Raw genomic sequence first — 20,639 nt, 5'->3', positions numbered from 1 at the left:
AATATGGAGCTGCCATATGGTGGATTGAGGACTGAGAGCAAGCCCTCTAATTCCCAGCCATAGGATTGTACAGTTCACTTCTGAGGAGACATGTATAGGGTTGCCCTGTAAGCAACTCAATGAAAAGGATAAAACTTGGAAATATGATTTGGTCATTGGTGGATCCTGGGGTCTCAAATTTCAGCAGCATCCTGTGCGATGCCAAAGTTAAGAAGAAGAAGAAGAAGAGTTTGGATTTGATATCCATCTTTATCACTATCCAAAGGAGTCTCAAAGCGGCTCACATTCTCCTTTCCCTTCCTCCTCCACAACAAACACTCTGTGAGGTGAGTGGGGCTGAGAGACTTCAGAAAAGTGTGACTAGCCCAAGGTCACCCAGCAGCTGCATGTGGAGGAGTGGAGACACGAACCCGGTTCCCCAGATTACGAGTCTACCACTCTTAACCACTACACCACACTGGCACTCCTCCTCCTGTCTTGTTCCATTCTAAACCATAGTGCCCTCTGCGGTGGCCCCAAGACTCTGTATCCAGTGTAAACAAATCAGTCTTGCTCCCCTAAATCCGCCTCTGGTGTGGTGAATTAATGTACTGGATGGCAGGCACACTCTGAAATAGCAGCAAGTATTTGGAGGCCATGAGCAGTCGAGGTTCACCTTCAAAGTTTTGGAATTCTAAACTTCAGCCAAATTTCCATCTCCCACAAGTTTCAGGAATAAATTGCCGACTTGATGATATTCAGAGGATAATGATAAAATGTAATCTGCTTATTATGTTATGTGATCAAACATATCCCAGAGAGGAAGAATTGTTTATTCCCAGTGGGAGGAAAGCAGAATGTTTATGATACATCAGGATGGTAATGGACATTCATTTTGCAATGGAATGAATTTTCTCCCCTTCTAAACATATGATCCGCGATAGCTCAAAGGCTGCTTGGAGAGGTAGATAATTAGCTAACCTACTGCCTAGAGAAATAGCTGGAAGATTTTTTTTAGAAGTCTTACACAAATGGTTTGGGATATTATGCAAAATTAGCTTCAGTTAGGCTTTAATTTATCTAATTTAATTTAATTATTGGGAAAAGTAAATCTTTGGCAGAGTAAAAAGTAAAGGAAGATGTGACAGAGAAGACAGGGGCAGAAAGGGTGCTGGCATATAAACTGCAGCAATTAAATACTGAAGGATTTATAACTGCCTTTCACAAAGGAAGTGAAGAAGTTCAAATGCCCCCCCCCCCTTCTGCCAGGCATCCATAATTACTTATGTTTTAGAAGGTTCTATATCAATCATAGTTAAAACCTTAAACCATGCAAGGTGAAATCATCACTTAACTGAATTAAGCTCAGTTGCCAAATAAGACTCTTGTACTTTAGAGCTCTTTGCACTCAGCTGACAGATAGCAGGTCTTGGATAGGATAACTGGAATTTGATTTTTTAATTTGGCCCCGCTTCATTAACAATATCCAGGCATGTAGAAATTTATTAGGTGAAGTCTTCCACACAACCTACCTTCAGGCCAAGAAAACGTAAGAATAACCCTGTTGGATCAAATCAAAGGCCTTGCTAGTCCAGCTTCCAGTTACTAACAGTAGCCCATCATATTGAGCTGGGAAGTCCACAAGCTGGATGTGAAGACTGCTAAGTATAGTAATTTAATTCACTGAAATTGTAAATACTTGTATGCATTATTATGTGTTTAAATTTGATTGGTCGGTAACTGAATTCTAGAGAGTGCTCTAGTAGTTCTCATGCGATTGGCTAAAGTTGGTCACATGGGAAGTATCTAGCGAAGGAGAGACTCCATTTTATGTGAAGCAGGATGACTGTGTTTTAATCCACTGTGAACACTGCTAAGTTGAAGAGAGCTTTGGAGGGTTTCTTCTCTGCTTGAAAGGAAAACTGCAAAATAAGGTAAAAGTGGAAATCTCTCACAGGTGCCGCGAGGCATGGCCTAATTGAGATATGGAAGGCTAAGTGCTGAGCTCTGGAAAGAGAGGAAAATCTGGTTGGGAAGCTAGAAAAAGAAACTATAAGCCTATGATTGGGAAAAAAAACATGTGACTGTAAATGTTACATTTTAATTCATCTGCTGTAATAATAATAATAATAATAATAATAAGTTTCTGCAAGTAAAGTTATTGAATTTTAAAGTCTGGACATTGGTTTAATTTCCAAAGAAATTTATATGATTTGAGCTTTTTAGCTGTCTTTTTGCTACCCTTACTTCAACAAAGACAACAACCCTATTCTGTGATCAGTATTCAAAGGCATGCTGTCCCTGAAACTTAAAGGTTGAATATGACTATCAAGACCAGTAAAATAATTTTTCTGCTGGCCAGGAATCAATGGACTGGAAGCTGAGTTGCTGGTGCATATCCAGGCCCAATTCAGGAGTCCTGACACACCCAAAACAAAATGGTAGAGACTCTTAAAAGGAGGGAAGAGATTTTTGTTGAGGCAGCATAACGGCACAGACTCAGCGATATACCAGCTCCAAGGTTCTGACTAAGCAATTGAATGCCAGGAGTAGTATTTAAAGTTGTTACAAAGTTACCAAAGTAAATTTGCAACGTACGCAGCATAGAAGATGGGAGGAAGTCCATTAAGTAAGAAGGAAATAAGTATAAGGATGTTTAGGATTTATTTGTTGTTTTTGAAGTCTTAGTTTTTTGTTGTTTAGTTTTATTTTTTGGATTTGTAGTGTTTGTATTTTGTATTTTAGTATTTTGTCTTTTTTCTTTGTTATTTTTGAAATATAATAAATTCTTTTTTTAAAAAAATGAATGCCAGGAGTAGCAGAGCTAGGAGCAGGAGGTCCTGAGTTCATAACTAGGACAAGAGGTTCCCAAACCACATGGGAGCTATTGAGTTGTCCCAATGGGTTCCCATGCCTACCCGCCAAACATTTAAAGGCAAGGTGTGTCGAGCTTACTCACGAGATCCCCGTGCCTTGTGTGAATGGCCTCTCCAGCCAGAGCTGCCAGATTCAAGGAAAGAGGAGGACTTCCTCATTACTTCTGCTCTGCTGCGTGAGCCCCCATATCCCATATTCCTCTTCACCCTCCTTCTCATTCCCCACAGCCTGTCAACCCAAGGCAGAGCTTGATGGTTCCTCATGACTGTGGTTTTGAGGCTGAGGGCAGACTGAGATTGGTGGGGCAGTGCCCCATTTGCCCTGATAAACCAGGTTCCACTAGGTATGGCATTTTAAAGGACTTTTAAAAACCCACATTTTAATTTTTTAAAATAAAACTGATATGGGTTTTGGACACACTAATGTTTTATTATTTTTACTGCTGTGGTTTGGAAGTGGTTATACAGTATGTTGGTGTATTTCAGGGGTAGTCAGTGTGATATTGTTCAGATGCTGTGGACTTGGAGATGGACAAAGGACCAAGTAACTTCAAACTAGTCTACCCAGGGAAGTCCCCTTCTCAGTCAAGTTTCCCGTGTGCCTGTGTCACCTAATGGATAATTGTAATCTTGGAAGGTAGGAGAAGATAGAGATAGCTTTGTATAATGTGTTATGGTCTATTTTAAGATAATTTCCCTGCTCTTTAATCCTGTCGTGCAAAACGACAGAATGTGCTGTGTTCAGTTACATAAGATCACAGCATGTCATAGAATGTAATGCAATGCAAGTTGACATTGCTTGCTTTGATGTGACATGTGCATCATTTTGGAATGCCGGCTTGAGGAAGCTGTACAAGACGACAGGCATATGTGATCTGACAATGCAAACAGTGGACACAATGCTAATCAAGTTTAATGTGCTAGTGGAGCCCTTAAAACATCCATCACCATCCCAATTGTCTGTGTTGCACTGGATATGCTAAATTCACCATATCTGTCTACTAACACATGTCTATGTTGTGTGCGAATACATAAAGCAAGATGGAGAGGCTGCATGTGTGAGAAGTTGAGCATCAACTATTTGCTTGCTTGCAGTATTTAGCAGGTGCACTTCAGCCAAAGTTCTCAGAACGGTATACAAAAAGTAAAAATAAATAAAAGCAAAACAAAGCAAAACAAAAACAAAACACCACACAATAAAATATTGCAATGTGTTATACATAAAGCTGTCTTTGAAGACAGTTCGGAAACTTCAGCCTGTGCAGAATTCAGCAGCAAGGTTGCTCACGGGGCAAGAAGTTTTGAGCATATTACACCAATCCTGGTCCGACTGCACTGATTGCCAATTAGTTTCCAGGCCCAATTCAAAGTGCTGGTTTTGACCCATTAAGTCTTAGGACTGCAATACTTCAAGGACTGCCTCTCTTCATATAAACCTACCAAGACCCTGAGATCATCCTCTGAGGCCCTTCTCCATGTGTCTCCTCCATGAGAGGTTCAGAGGTTGGCATTTCTGCAGTGGCTCTCCATGTGTGGAATGCTCTCTGGAATGCTCTCTTCTTGTTTCTGGTGACAGCAGCAGGGGGACCTGGAACAGGGCATCAGAAGTTGCCCATGATATGCATGCAGGTTCACACAGGAATAGACAGATCTGACAAATCTCGATCCAAATTCTATGAATTGGAATGTGGTTAGAACATAGTCTCTCTCAAGATGTGTTAGTCCAGTCAGAACTAGACATTATGACATGTGATGATGGAAGATGCCACGTCTTGTCAGGAGCCCAGGCTGCCGTCTTGATAACACAGCACTCAAGTCATGATTAGCTGGAAGATTTATTCCAAAACAAACAAACAACCTCAGATGCTCTGTCGGAGCTTCCGTAACTTATGATTCAGTTGATCCTTCTGAGGAGTTCTTCCTGCTTCTGCAGAATATCCTGAACCTATGACCCTTACGTTTCTGATTTTGTTTCCTGTCTAATACCTTTCCCATACGTCTACTCCTTGGGCTCATAGGATTAATTGCCTCCTCTTCTGGTCAGGAAATATGCCCCCTCCTGCTTTCTGAGCCTGCCTGTGCTTCTTGAGCAAGTTGGCTTCTCTCCATCCCGCTCTCTGCTAGCGTCTTATCTGCATTCCTTTCATTGTCAGGAGGAGGGGGAGGGGGAGTAGACAGCCGACTGCTCCCAGCTGTCTGAGGGGAATGCAAGCTTTCCTGCTGCTGGCTGCTTCTTAACTCATGCTGTGCCTCTCTACTTGGGGCAGATGTGTTCATGACACATCTCTCCTCTTCTTGCCTTCACTGCTAATGTCACAGCATGATATCATCACGTTGCAAGTTTCTCACCTCCACTGTCAATGAAGTGGCGCTGGTGTGAGAAAGGAACATCATTCATGCAATGTATGCCATGCATTTTGTAGACATTATAGGGGGGGGGAATTGGAGGCAGATGTACAGGACTGCAGCTTTCGGTGGGAGTTGCACAGGTCCTGTAATACCTACGGTAATCTGGCCTACAAGAGCCTTTAGATGTTATTTTTTTTGAAGAATATCTCTTTATTGATTAAAATCATGACAAATAAAACATCATCAAACAATATCAAACATATTTACATACATACATTGCATGAATACCGTCAAACATATTACATACATACACTTATTCTCACATACCTTACATACTAACTTTCATCACTTGAGATCATTCACTCTCAAAACTTCCAATTATCCTCTTTGTATTTCTTGTTTTATTTTCTTTAACCTAGCGTACGGTTGTAGTTCCCTTTTGTTTCTCGTGTTCATATCTCTGACTTTCCATTTACTTACTAAGGTTCAATCTAAGTCTGCTTCCAGGATTCCATTCAAACCACTTTCCGTTAAGTATTCTTTAAATATCCTCCATTCCCTCCAAACCTCTTGGTTAGTCTGTCCTCTTATTTTACCCATTGTTTTGGCTAACTGTAAATATGCTATCATTAAATTTTGCCATTCAGCTATAGTTGGTACAACTTTACTTTTCCAATTCCTGGCCACTAGCATTCTCGCTGCAGTAGTGCCATACATACATAGTACTCTTTTTTCTTTTTTGATTTCTTCTGGCAAAATACTAATCAGGAACATTTCCGGTTTTTTTGAATGTACTTTTTGTCAATTTTTTGAGTTCTTCATAAATCTGGCTCCAATAGTTATTTATTTCAGAACAGGTCCACCACATATGTTTATATGACCCAATTTCTTTTTCACACCTCCAACACAAAGGGGATCCATTTCTATACATTTTTGCTATTTTTTCTGGTGTGTGGTGCCACCTATACATCATTTTTAATATATGCTCTCTTAGATTGTAGCAGGCGGTAAATTTTATGTCCACCCGCCACAAGAGCCTTTAGATGTTATACCACCTGCACCAAACAATGGACTGTTCTGTACTGCCATGCCTATAGAAGCCTGTAAACGTGCACATTTATCTGATTAAACACACTGTTCTATGTTGTTTTGATTAATGCACATATTTCCGCAAGCAGTAATTCACTAATATCTTCATTTTAATGCACACTTTCCCCTAATATAGACACTTCTATAAACATTGCTTGAAGAACTGCATTGCAAAATTTTGATGAGCACCAACTTCAAACGATGGAAGATGTGAATGTTATGGATTCGGCTTTAATTCATCTACTGAATTAAGTTTCTCCTCCCTCCCTATATCTATTCTCCCTTGTCTTCTGAATTACCATGCCTCTAAGATTCCTTTCGTTCTGTGTCTGCTAGCCAGGCAGGGTACCTTTTCTTCCTCCTCCTATCATGCTACCTAGTCCCATGCACCGATTCGAGTGAATAGTGCGATTCGTTTCCCACTGAGTCAACAATGACCCGATAACCTCTCTATAATCTTTCTTAATCTCTCTCAATATTTACCCTTCCATTCAATAAATCTTGAAACCTCAAGTGAGCTTTAATATCTTCTTAATATTTGGTACCTTTGCACTTTCCCCTCTCTTTCAGGGAAGTTTGCACAGAGATTTTTATGATATCAGATTGATGTTGCTGTGGACACCTAATATTGGATCTGGAAAAATATTTTCTAGTTCCCCTGTGGCTAATATACAACCAGATTTTGGTATCAGGTCAAACACCAGCAATATCCGTAAACAAGGGGCAGCATGATTCCTGTTGGTCACCCATCTTCTCCCTCTCCATGCAATTATATATGCATTTTGGGATGGGGTTTAGGTTGGTGGTAGACCTCCATGCAGAAGATCAAACTCTGGCCTACCCAGTTAGTGTTATTATTTACTAAATTATATACTGCTTATATACCAAAATATCTTCTAAGAGGTTTGCAACTCTAAGATCAACCCATAATTAAAAGGCACAATAACATTAAAGCACCCTTAATTAAATTATACAATAAAAGCAATAATTAAAAACATAATCATTAGAACAGTTAAAACAATGAAATCACAATCAATTCATGGGAGTAATTGCCTAAACAGGTGTGTCAGAATTCCAATACTGATGGGGACTCTCTTATTTCAGCAGGTTTATTGTTATTCCACAACACTGGTGCCAACAGTGAAAAAAACCACCTCCATGTTACCACATGAAGATGGCTATCATATCTCCTCTTTTCCAGCCAACACTGGCTGGGAGCAAACTGGTATTTCTCAGCCTCAATTTCACCATTGCAAAATGGGAACTTGGATTAATTTTGTAGGGCTGTTCCAACGATGAAGGTAAAGGTAAAGGTAAAAAGGTAAAAGATGGTTAAGTCCAGTCAAAGGTGACTATGGAGTGCGGCACTCATCTCACTTTCAGGCTGAGGGATCCAATGTTTGTCCACAGACAGCTTTCCGGGTCATGTGGCCAGCATGACCAAACCACTTCTAGTGCAACAGGACACCGTGATGGAAGCCAGAGTGCATGGAAATGCCGTTTACCTTCCCACCGCAGCGACGCCTATCTATCTACTTGCACAGGTGTGCTTTCGAACTGCTAGGTAGGCAGGAGCTAGTACAGAGCAATGGGAGCTCACCCCGTCGTGGGGATTCGAACCTTCTGCTCGGCAAGCCCAAGACACTCAGTGGTTTAGACCACAGTGCCCCCCGCATCCCTCCTTCCAAGGATGAATAAAGATGCCAAAGGTACTTTGAATACAAAGCCATGTGCATGCTTAGCTTCAATACTTAGCTATATGGCTTCAGTCAGCATGGTACCACGTTCCCTCAAGGCCCAGAAATCATTTTGTAATAATAACAGTGTACTCTGTACTGTCAGCCTGTATTGAAGCTCTCTGATGAATATTAAAACCATACCGTACTGCACAGTCAAATGTTACAGACACAATTTGGCAGCTGGCATTCAATATCTTAGATTAAGCTCTGAGGCCTGAGCACAATGCCCATAGAGTGGCAGACACCCCGTCCCTTGCTTTAGTTTTTCTGAAATGTCATGTCTTATTAAAAACCTTCCCGATAGGATTATGGGGCTGCAATTTATGCATTTCTCAAAAGAAAACACAGTCGGAAACTCTCCAGGCTACAAGAACAAATCATTAGCCTGATAATATATTGTTTAGAGGAGTCAATTAGGCTTTGGAGAGAGTGGGGTGGGGTTGTTCGAGGGGGGAAGCAAAAAGGGCAACATTTCCGCAAAGTTTAGGCCTTAATGGCATGTGTCAAGAAGCAAATAAAAGAGCAGCAAGGAAGCAGGGCTGGCCCGCCTCAACGCTTGGTGTCTATCCGAATAAGAGGTTGGGATTGATCGACTCAAGCTTCCCGTGCGAGTCTATCAGGGTCATTATGTTTGTTACAGGATGAATGGCGTAATTGTTTTGAGGAAGATATCAGCACGCTCAATCAAAAAGCTAATATGTGCATTATTGCTTTGCTGGTTTTTAAACCCTTTTCTCATTATAGGCATCGATCTTGCTTAAAAGCTCTTCTCCAAATGTTTGGTTCCATGACATGAACGGATCCCTTGTTCTTTAGGTGCTCCCTCCAGCTCCTCGCTCTGCCCACCTCCACAACTGCTGCCAGATCTTCATTCAGGTTAATTGCAGGATGCTAAAAACTACTTCGCTACGTGAGGTGAACATTCTTAAAGCAATGTATTAAGAGCTGCTGTTCAAAGATTCTCATCTTCTCTATGGACCGGAACAGTTACAGTTCCTTTCCTTTCTCTTGGTACGGTACAGCCTCCAAGAGAGACAAGAAAAGGCTCCAACGAGCTGTAAGAATTGCAGAAAGGGTAATTGGTGTTAGCTTGCCTTCAATAGAGACAATTTATGCTACCCGAGTTAGGAAGAGAGCAGAGAGAATTATAGCAGATCCTTTACAGCCCGGTCATCATCTGCTTGATTTACTTCCATCTGGACGTCGCTACAGGAGTTCATATACAAAATCGGCCAGGCACAAGAATAGTTTTTTCCCTTGTGCCATTAAATTGTTAAATTCATAGTTGTATAGTAAATTATGGGTGGGGTTTCCTTGCTTCTTTGTATTGTGAGAGGAACAGTGTCTGTATGTTTACATTGCAATGTAGCTGAAACAAATTCCAAGTATGTTGGAAAATGTACTTGGCCAATAATAAATTATTCCTATTCCTATTAATGTGGTGGTTGGGCTGGGGCAACATTGAATGAAAATGAAGGGAATTTTGCATTTCTTCAAGAAAGGACGGCAGTTTTCTTCATTGGGCGGGGCGACCACAGTGACACTTCGGAAATTATTTATTTCTATTCCAAATTCTTGCTGGGTTAGAACACGGTAAAAGGGGCTTTCAGAATCACAAATAACAAATCACGAATTGCAGAACAGTTAGGCAGCCCTCCTAAGAGCAAAAACCAGGGCATAACTGCAACCTCTCCCTCAACTATGACCGGGGGTGGTGGTAACTATTCCAGGACTGGGAGAGCTGAAAAGTAGGTCAAATGAGAAGCACTACAGGCAAAATGGCTGGGCAAAAAGTTAAGTTCTTATGTTTAATACAAATAACAGAAGTGTTTACTTTGTGTGACCTTCACCAACCCTTCCAGAAATGCAAATGTTTGCAGAAGACAATTTCAGTATACACACAGAGAGCTTTATCGCAGTCCATAGACCCAAAATACACAGTACAACAATATATATCAACAGTTATCAAGGTGTAAGACTGGCCTTGCTAGGAGGATATTAACAACTCTTCAAAGCTTAATATTAAATCATATCACATGTTTATAAAGAAATTGTACAGAACAAAAGGGCCCGTTGTTGCTTGTTGGGAGTCATTTGTTTTATGTCCATTTTTGCAACACAATCCTATACACCTCTACTCATAAGTAAGTGAGTGCAATGGGATTTACTCCCACTTACGTGTGCACAGGACTGCAACATTAAGAAGCAAGTTGAGTTTGTTAGCCAGGAGCTATCTTCATGCTGCCCCTTCTCTTCTCATCCCAATATGCCACTATCTCAATTTGCCACTACTGCCACCCTTTTCTCTGGTACCATCAGGGCAGCACTTTGGGGCAGATAGTGGTACCATCAGGGCAGCACTTTGGGGCAGAGGTCCAGGGCCTCCTCTCTGTAGAATGAGCAGGGAGTGTGAGAAAAATACACTACGGGTAACTTACCACATTCTGAAGTATGGGAAGTAATGCACATGACCATCTGAAGAGAGCCACTCATATCGGTATCATTAGAACCATGGTGCGTTTCCTCTCACCAAGGAAATGAAACATGGAAGCTCTCTCCTGGATGGAGGAGAAAGCAAGTTCCCTGCCACAGCTGGTCCTCTGGCCAATGGTATGATCAAATATTATTAGAGACCTACTTTTGACTGGTACAAGTTTGTTGTTGTTCAGTCGTTCAGTCGTGTCCGACTCTTCGCGACCCCATGGACCAGAGCACGCCAGGCACCCCTATCCTCCACTGCTTTCCGCAGTTTGGCCAAACTCATGCCAGTCGCTTCGAGAACAATGTCCAACCATCTCATCCTCTGTCATCCCCTTCTCCTTGTGCCTTCCATCTTTCCCAACATCAGGGTCTTTTCCAAGGAATCTTCTCTTCTCATGAGGTAGCCAAAGTACTGGAGCCTCAACTTCAGGATCTGACCTTCCAGTGGGCACTCAGGGCTGATTTCTTAAAGGATGGATAAGTTTGATCTTTTTGCAGTCTGTGGGACTCTCAAGAGTCTCCTCCAGCACCATAATTCAAAAGCATCAATTCTTCAGCAATCAGTCTTCTTTATGGTCCACCTCTCACTTCCATACATCACTACTGGGAAAACCATAGTTTTAACTATACGGACCTTTGTTGGCAAGGTGATGTCTCTGCTTTTTAAGATGCTGTCTAGGTTTGTCATTGCTTTCCTCCCAAGAAGCAGGCGTCTTTTAATTTCATAATAAACAGACATCTATGGTAAGACAGTGGCAACACAATACAAAGCTGCTTGAGCAGGACGGAGCCTTTATCTCTGTCACACGTGACTTCCATTTTGCAAAATGTACAATTCGATTCCATTCCAATGTGCTGAAACAGCCGCTGTTGCTCTCTTTTGTCCAAATTTCCCCTCCAAGAGCCGTTTCCATCTGAAACAAGGTCAAATCCTGACATTGCCCCTAATTTCTATTGACAAGTTCACTCGTTACTGTTGTGTATCCTTAAGAAGTTCCCTTGTTAAAGGCTGTGAGGTTAACCACTGAACCCAGATTGTCTCCAGTGAATCAAACTCAATTTTCTTGGGCTTATTGAAAGCAATCTGCTCTGCTCCAAAGGAGCTAATTAGAGTGAAGAATACAGCATGTTAGTCTGGGCAGTGCCATTTATTGTATTCTCAATTACATTATGCATTTCCTTCCTGCAATTTTGTGAAATCATTTCACTCTATCTCTTTTTCTCCTGTTGGATAGAAATGGGCGCATTGTAAATAGAAATGAGGTGTACCACGGCAATAACACCTCAAACACCAGCACTTAAATCTGTTGACTGGAAGAGGGGTGTGTGTGTGCAAAAGCTATCAAACTCATCAGCCAGCTATAGTTACCTTAATGACTTTAACCTGCTCACAGGAAAGGGGAACTGCTCAGAAGCAGAGTACATGTTTTGCATGCAGAGGATCCTAAGCTCAATCTCCAGCATATCCTGGCAAAAAAAGGATCTCAGTGTTGCAGTGTCATAGCTCAGTGCTGGGGCACCTGCCTTGCATACAGAAGGTCCCAGGCTCAGTCCCTGGTGTTTCCAAGTAGAACTAGGAGAGAACCCTGCCTGAAACCCTTGAGATCTGCTGCCGGTCAGTGTCAACAGTACTGAGTTAAATGGACCAATGACCTGATTCAGTCTAAGGTTCCAGTTACAGGTAGGTAGCCGTGTTGGTCTGCCATAGTCAAAACAAAACAAAAAACATGTTTGAAAACATTTTGCAGAGAGAAGGCTGCATTAGGCTCAGGAGGTTTCACTCTGGCAAATGCGGCAGAAAAGGTTGGATGTTTCCATTTCAGTCTTCAGGCTGCAGATCTTTTTTTTTTAAATAAGAATTTATTGAATTTTATCCATAAAACATACATAGCAACAAAATACAACATCAAATATAACAACAACAACAACAACCAAAAACAACAACAATAAAACTACAAAAAATATAAAAATCCTAACGTTTAACACTTATTTAACTATCCTTATCTTATTCCTAACATCTTTTGGGGACTTCCTCTCGTTCCTCCCTTCTGCGTTCATTTCTAATCTTCTTTAGTAACTTTGTAACATTGTCGAATCTTTTTTCTCATCTATCCTACTCATTATTTATCAATCAACATTTAACTATATTAATCCTATTAAAATCAACTTAACATAATTCTAAACTACTTCTTCTATCCTAATTTTAATTAACCTATGGCATTACTGTTGCTGTAAATGTCCACTGATTTTAATTTCAAATGTCTATCTTTTCACATCTTTTCAAATATTCTTTAAATTTCTTCCAATCCTCTTGCACCTTCTCCTCCCTCTGGTCTCGGAGTTTCGTGGTCAGTTCTGCGAGTTCCAAGGCTGCAGATCTTTCACAGCAGGAAGGTGAAACCAGAGAAATAAGTGATGGGGGTTTTTTTGTTTGTTTGTTTGTTTTTTTAAAGCAGCAGTGGAGTGACTGTAGTCACTATAGAAGCTAAACTCTGTGATGGCGAAAAAACAAGTTGCTTAGGATATCTGTCTCTCTGGGATCAGAGAGAGGAAAGTTTATAGAACTCTAAAGAAGACAGAACTGCACTGCTAGCTTGTAAAAAAGAAGCAGCAATGTGTTACTTTGCATCTTGTAACATTTATTTGTATCTGTTTTAATACAGTTTCCAGTAAAGCTTTGAAAGTCATTCTTGTGGTGGAGAGCATTCATTTCTACTCTGCACAAGGACCAGATCAAGGACTCCATTGCAACAACTCTAACATAAGGCATCTTCTGGTGTTCCTGAATGCCTCTGTGTGATGCACCCTCTCCCAAGAGCCACTTGAGTTGAAGTGTGGCTAGCACATCAAATTCTTGCATTTTATCAACTGACTGCTTAGGAATGTTTGGGTTTCATATATGCCTTGGGTTCCCACTGATTCCCCCTCCAATCAAGGCTTCATGCACTGTGTCAGAGGCTGCTCCAGGAAGTCCCTCAAGTTGGCTTATGGGAAGTTTTGCACTTACTCAGAAGTGATTTGTTTTTATGGTGAATGTGTTATTCCTTTAAAACAGTGATTCCTTTTTGGGCAACCTTCAAGGAGGGGCAAGGGGGTGTCACATGGCAGCAGTGGGTGGTTCCACAGGTGAAAGTGATCAGAGCAACCTTTGTACAGTAGACTAGTTTCTGCACATACTTGCACATCCTTACGCACCCTGGTGAGGGCTGTGTCCTGGAAACAGTTCTAAGGGCCAGATTGAGAAGCCAGGAGGACCCCGGCTCTGAGATTCCCCATCAGGGAAATAAACTACAATGGAAAATGGGAGCTTTGGGAAAGAGAAAAACTGGACTGTTTAAATTAATAATCAGTGCCTGGACTGCAACACAGAAGCTCTCCATGTAGCTGCTAGGTTTCTAGATCTAAAAGATAGGCCCATTGGGCTAAATATTTGGTCCTGATTTCTCATTTTACTAATTGGTTGTTTTCTCTAGTTTTATAACAAATGTCCACCCCACCTCCAACCCCCACAAAATAACCTTCTAGAACATAAGCTAGATGCAGAATTAACCAGTCCCATAATTTTAATTGGTAATGTGGCTGTTGACATTTGTTGTTAATTGGCTCCTGAGGAACAAAATTATTCAAATGGCTAGCATTTGTTTCTTTTTCCTCAGTTTAAACATTTTTAAAATATATATATATACAGTGTGTATGCATGATAATGCATACACAAATGTGTGTCTGTGTATATAAGCTTGATCCCGGTCCTTTTCACACTAGGCAGACGAATGTGAGAACTTGAGAGTAATTAATCAATGCAAACTTTCCGAATTTATCTCTGTTAAAAGCACACCTGTGCTATGTGTAACATTCTGCTGATCCCGAAGAAAATTGTGCAGTCTCTTCATTACCCATCAATATTCTTCCCCTCTCATTGCTGGGAACAAGGATGAGAAGAGCAAACAACCGCATAAATACTGATGTCATTGTCACAAAGTCTCTGCTGAAGGTCCTATAGCCACATACCCTTTCATCAATATGGTGCAAGCCAAACAGGGGCAGCCCTGAAATCAATGGGGAAAGCAAAGACTACTGATTACTAGCACACAAATACTCCTAATCCATGCCTATCCAGTGTCAACCCAACCTGGATCTGGGGCCCAAGTTGATGGGTTGAGCAGCCCTAAAGTTTAAACAGTGTTTTAAACTCTAAATAAATCTGCAGTCAGGAGGGGAAGGGTGGAGACAGAGATGGCATTTGGCGCATCTTCTTTCCCTTTCTCCCAACTGCAGGAATAACTTGCATCATATAACCAACATGCTTAAATCTAATTAAGGCATGAAGGGATTAAGGCAATAGAATAGGCCAGGCTTAGCTCACCTTGGGAGGGGCTAAGTAATCAAGCTCAGCTCCAGTCTACCAGAAATGATCTCCTACCTATGGAGGAGGAAGTAAAAAGAAATTAATGGGGTGTGTGTGTGAGAGAGTGAGTGAGAGAGAGATAGAGAGAGAGAGAATCAGTACAAATGGTGCAGTTTTTAGTATCTGTTGAGATTACAGGGCTGCCAAGCATCTATGAAAATTTGGTCCCAGATATACAGCCAGTCACTTGAATATTGTCAGGCGCCTGTCAATCTATTTACAGGTGGGTAGCCGTGTTGGTCTGCCATAGTCGAAACAAAATAGAAAATTCTTTCCAGTAGCACCTTAGAGACCAACTGAGTTTGTTCTTGGTATGAGCTTTCGTGTGCATGCACACTTCTTCAGATACACTGAAACAGAATCTATTTAACAGTCTCCTTCCATTTCTCTTACCGTGCAAGCAAAGAACTCAAAATGGCATAAAAATAAAAATGCCAGGATATGAAAGCCAGCCATCAATTTTGTGTTTAGACTTTAAAAACAAAAACGAAATGAAAGCCCAACTCCTTGCCTAAAATGTAGGTGCAGACCCTGCAAAGGTATAAATATTGAAGAAACGATATACATTGCAGTTGCAGGACACCAGCTCATAAAGTAGATTGTATCGTATGGCGTTACTCAAGGACCTCTCTGAGAGCCTGCACGGTAGAAATGTGAAAGGTAAGAATTTCCCTGCTGTGCCTGCAGTGAGGGATTTGTGAAATCCTGCAGAGAATCAAGGAAGATCTGCATTACAAATTGCAATGCGTTCCCTCCCACAAGCCCTGCACTCCTCAGCTGTCTCCATCGAATGCAGTTTGCTGCCAGAAATGCCTGTATTACAGTTTAAATTGCTCATAAGCCAGGGGTCATGGGCAACATGTACTTTTGAATTCCGGCAATTTGGGGAGTTTGTAAAACACACACACACACACCAAACTGGAATGTTAAAAGGATATTTGTGGTCTTGGATGGCGCTAGCCACCTGGTACTAGTCTCAGAAGTGGGAATAAAAATAGCTGCTGCTTTAAAAGTGAGGGGGGAGTGGAGCAATGATGATATAAGAACTGTGGTAGAATTTTGCATGCGCAGCTAATTGAAGAACTCTCTTGCATAGGTAGCCTAAATATCATTTTAAAAAAATAAATGAAAAAATGTGGAAAGCTGTATGGATAATATAGAATTCTATACAGTGGTACCTCGACTTACGAAATTAATCCGTTCCGAAGGCGTGCTCGTAAGTCGAAATCTTCGTAAGTCGAAGGCGCCATCTCGGAACGGGGGGAAAATTCAGAAGTTGAAAAAAGCGCATTCAAATTTTCAGAAGTCGAGGTATCGTGCCGCCACTTTACCTTCACAAGTCGAAAATTTCGGAAGCGACGGCCATTTTTCGCTTCCGGAGGTCATTCGGAAGTCGAAAAATACGGAAGTCAAGTCGCTCGTAAGTCGAGGTACCACTGTATATTTAATCAAATATGTAATATTCAATCCAATAAGCAAACCTCTAAAATTATAATAAATAGAATATATATTTGTCGATAAATAACTACATCCAGTTATTTATATTTGCTATTTAAATTCAATACATTCTTAATAATATTTTCTTTGTCAGCTTTAGATTCAGTCTAACTCATCTGTACTCCCAGTCTTTAAACATCCCCCAGCAAAGAGGGTGGATTTGCCAAATGCTGTACTTCATTGTTCCAATACGAGATAAACAAACTCAACGTCTTGTTAAATTTGGCTTCTTGCTGCCCACACTCTCTCACTCTGTCCAAATCCACCCATTTCCTCATGTTTGCCGTGTTCCAGATTGTGCCTTAAAACAGAATCTCCAGAAGGGGGTGGGGGTGGCATTTCCCCAGTTTGTACATATTGTCATTCTGGCTACCTGATTTTTGCCAATGCAATAGGTATGTGGGCAGTGGGACCTCTAAACACCAGCTACACCAGGGTCAGCCATATATTGGTAGTCACAAGATGTGAACTTGCAAGCAATAAATACATGCACCACTTAAAACACTGCACCAACATCTTCCCACCCACTCTCTTGTTGTCTCTTTGTTGTCTGAGGTGGAGCAGCAAATTCTGCCTTCTCCACATCCCAGCCACACATGATGCACTCAAGCCTTGACACATAAAACCACAAGCATTTACCATCCTCTCTGGCAGCAAAAATGTAATCACAATAAGCTGAAGAACCCAGAAGAGTTCCAAGTTGAGACCAATAGATCGAATTTTGCAATGTAAGAGTTAGAACCATCTGGGTTTATAAGAGTCCTTAAGTAAGACAGAAAGAAGGCTCAAAGGTTGGCAACGAAAATGGCAACGCAACCAGTTTTTTCTTTTAGTGTTAGCCCACACTCAATAGCCCATTGTGTGTATAAGGTAAAGGTAAAGAGACCCCTGACCATTAGGTCCAGTTGTGTCTGACTCTGGGCTTGCGGCACTCATCTCATGTTACTGGTCGAGGGAGCCGGCTTCCGGGTCATGTGGCCAGCATGACTAAGCCGCTTCTGGTGGAGCAGCGCACGGAAATGCTGTTTACCTTCCCGCCGGAGCAGTACCTATTTATCTACTTGCACTTTTGACATGATTTCGAACTGCTAGGTGGGCAGGAGCTGGGACCGAGCAACGGGAGCTCACCCCATCACGGGGATTCGAACCGCCGACCTTCTGATCAGCAAGCCCTAGGCTCTGTGGTTTAACCCACAGCGCCACCCGTGTCCCCTTATTGTGTGTATACTTGATTGAAATTGGGAGCCCCAGGATACATCTCAAGAAACTTGAGTGTGTCTTATCTAAATCACTATTATATGCTTTTATCCATATTGGGATCCCAAAAAGTAGCTGGGATGACATTGAAAAACCACCCATACAAACAAATCCAATGCTAGGAATGGAAATAGAAGGTCCTGAATGCAGTTTTATGGTGTGCTCCCATTCGATTTAACATTTCTACAGCTGAAGCTCCATCTCCCATTTGGCACATGAGCCAACACAGGCTAGGATACAGAATTTGTTTTGCTTCCATATGATGAATAAGGGTTGAGTGGTGGAAAGGAGAGATCAAAAAGAGAAAGGCTGCCTTTGGAAGGATCTGAAAGCAGCACAAAGAACTGCTTCTGCTATTATACAAAGTTGTTATGGTACTGTTCAGTAATGGTGTATAAAGTTTATAGCTAAAATGAAAACAGTATATTTAACATTTTCTCCTCATAGCCTCAGACTGTGTAGTAAAGGTTATATACAGTATGAATTTCCATCTTCTTTTCTTGCAGGATTTTTGCCACAGGACTGCAACAGTATACCTTGGAAATGCTACAAGGGAACCCTTGGCAGAAATACTCAATGATAACTGCAGTATTCATCAGATCTCATTATATACCATATTTTTAAATGTTATAGCTATAACTTAAAATTAGAAACTTGGAGCACGACATCTGAAAGGTGTGTTTTATCCTTCCACCCTTAGAACCTAATATTGTATCCTCTGTGTCCTATGATTTCCATTAGTTTTTGTTCTCAAACAAGAAATCTGTTGTTATATGTAGCTGTCAATAACACACGAGTCATTGCATCTAAAGGTAATGGTGTCAGGTTCGGTTGGTTCGGTTTATTAAATTTATGTATTGATTTTCACTAAGAAAAGCCCCAAAGCATTTTACAACCAAGTAAAAACATATCATGATAAAACCACTTAAACAGTCTGTGACTTATGCAACTTCTATATTTTCTTTCCAATCAAAAGGTATCAGCTTAAGTTAATTTACTTGCATTCTTATAACAGACAAGACTCTGCATCAGATGATAGGCAACCTCCCTTCCACTTCTAGCCCAATTTGTCAAAGACAACAAAGGCACACAGGTGCTCCCTGCCAACCTCTCTGCATGTTCAGTTCAAAGCACATAGGTGTAAATCATGTGGCTCTTGTCCTGATTTCAACAGAAAGAACAACCACACAGTATTTTGCAACACAATTCAAGAAGGCTCTTTCCTGTGTCCCCACCTTACGAGGGTGGTGGGACTGAGAGAAGGGCCTTCCCTGCAGGGGTGTACCAAGGGGGGCGGGGCGGTGGGCGGTGCATCTCTGGAGGGGGGGACAAGGCATGCGGTTTGCCAGTGGCAGCACTGCAGTGCTGGATGGATGGTGCTGGGATCATCTGCTTGCGGCTGCAGCCACATGTAGAGGATCCTCCATTCGCGGCTGCAGCCGCGAGCAGAGGATCCCGGCACCATCCCTCCGTATGGCACTGGAGTGGCACCACCAGAAACCCACTACATAGCGTGCATTGCAGCGTTGCTATGTAGGGAAGCAAGTGCCACACATAGCGCCGCTGCGCATGCACGCTACGTGGTGACGCCCCGCCCCTGGGTGCACATCATGTTTGCTGCTCTGGGTGCCCGAGCGGCTTCCTACACCTCTGATAACCTGAGGCAATACGGTCTTTCAGATAGCTTGGACCCAAGTCGTGTAGGGCTTTTAAACCAGCATTTTGAATTGTGCCAGGAAACAGACCAGTAGTCAATGGAGGCCCAAACTGGGCACCATGGGGTGGGGGGCGGGGGCTGAGGGCACTCCCAAAAAAATTCAAGGAGGGGACTGGGTCCTCTCAAAACTCTGTGGTGGTGACGTGCTCATCTCACTCGCACACGCCACATGGTGTGCTTGCGCCACTTGCGCAAGCTGTGCAGCACGCATACAACATTTGTGAGTGACGTAAACACATTGTGAGCACGTCGCATGGCATGTGCACATGATGCCAGCTTGTTGAACGGTGTGTGCATGTCACACAACGCCAGCCCCCCTCAATTGCAACGGCAAGCCGGCGTGATTGACTGGGGATATATATAATCTGATCCAGCCCCCTTATTAATTCAAATGGAGCAGGGAGGGCTCAGCTTCAAAGCGTGAGTATATTTAACCATTTTAATTGACATGCAAAGGAAGCTGCCTTATACCGAGTCAGGCTATCAGTCCACCCAGCACAGTATTGTCTACACAGGCAGGCAGCAGCTCTCCTGGATTCCAACAGGGGGCATTCTCAGCCATACTTTGGGACCTTCTGAACGTAAGGAAGATGCTCTACCACTGAGCTGTGGCCTTTTGTAAGTTTACTTAGCCATAACCTATCACAGTGCTCATATAATTAACTACTTCTATGCCGTGGCTTGCCAAATGGAAGTTTAACCTTTCCTGAATTTCTGACTGTGTGTACAGAACCTATGGCAAAATTCTCCCCCCAAGTTGGCAGGATGCTACAGATGTCTAGCTTATGTGTACACTTAGATAAGGCTATTAGCTGAAAACACTTAGTTGTGCTCATATACTATGACGCGGGTGGCTCTGTGGTCTATACCACTTAGCCTCTTGGGCTTGCAGATCAGAAGGTTGGCAGTTCGAATCCCCACGATGGGGTGAGCTCCCATTGCTCTGTCCCATCTCCTGCCAACCTATCAGTTCAAAGCACGCCAGTGCAAGTAGATAATAGGTACCACTGTGGCAGGAAGATAAACAGTGTTTCCATGCGCTCTGGCTCCCGTCCCGGTGGTTCGATTATGCCAGAAGTGTTTAGTCATGCTGGCCACATGACCCAGAAAGCTGTCTGTGGACAAATGCCAGCTCCCTCAGCCTGAAAGCGAGATGAGCGCCGCAACCCCATAGTCCCCTTTGACTGGACTTAACTATCCAGGAGTCCTTTACCTTTTTTTTACCTTTACTATGATAGGGCCGTGAAAGA

Source organism: Lacerta agilis, chromosome 12 (assembly GCF_009819535.1).
Source record: "Lacerta agilis isolate rLacAgi1 chromosome 12, rLacAgi1.pri, whole genome shotgun sequence".
Lineage (NCBI taxonomy): Eukaryota > Metazoa > Chordata > Lepidosauria > Squamata > Lacertidae > Lacerta > Lacerta agilis.
Note: the sequence above shows the minus strand (reverse complement) of the source record.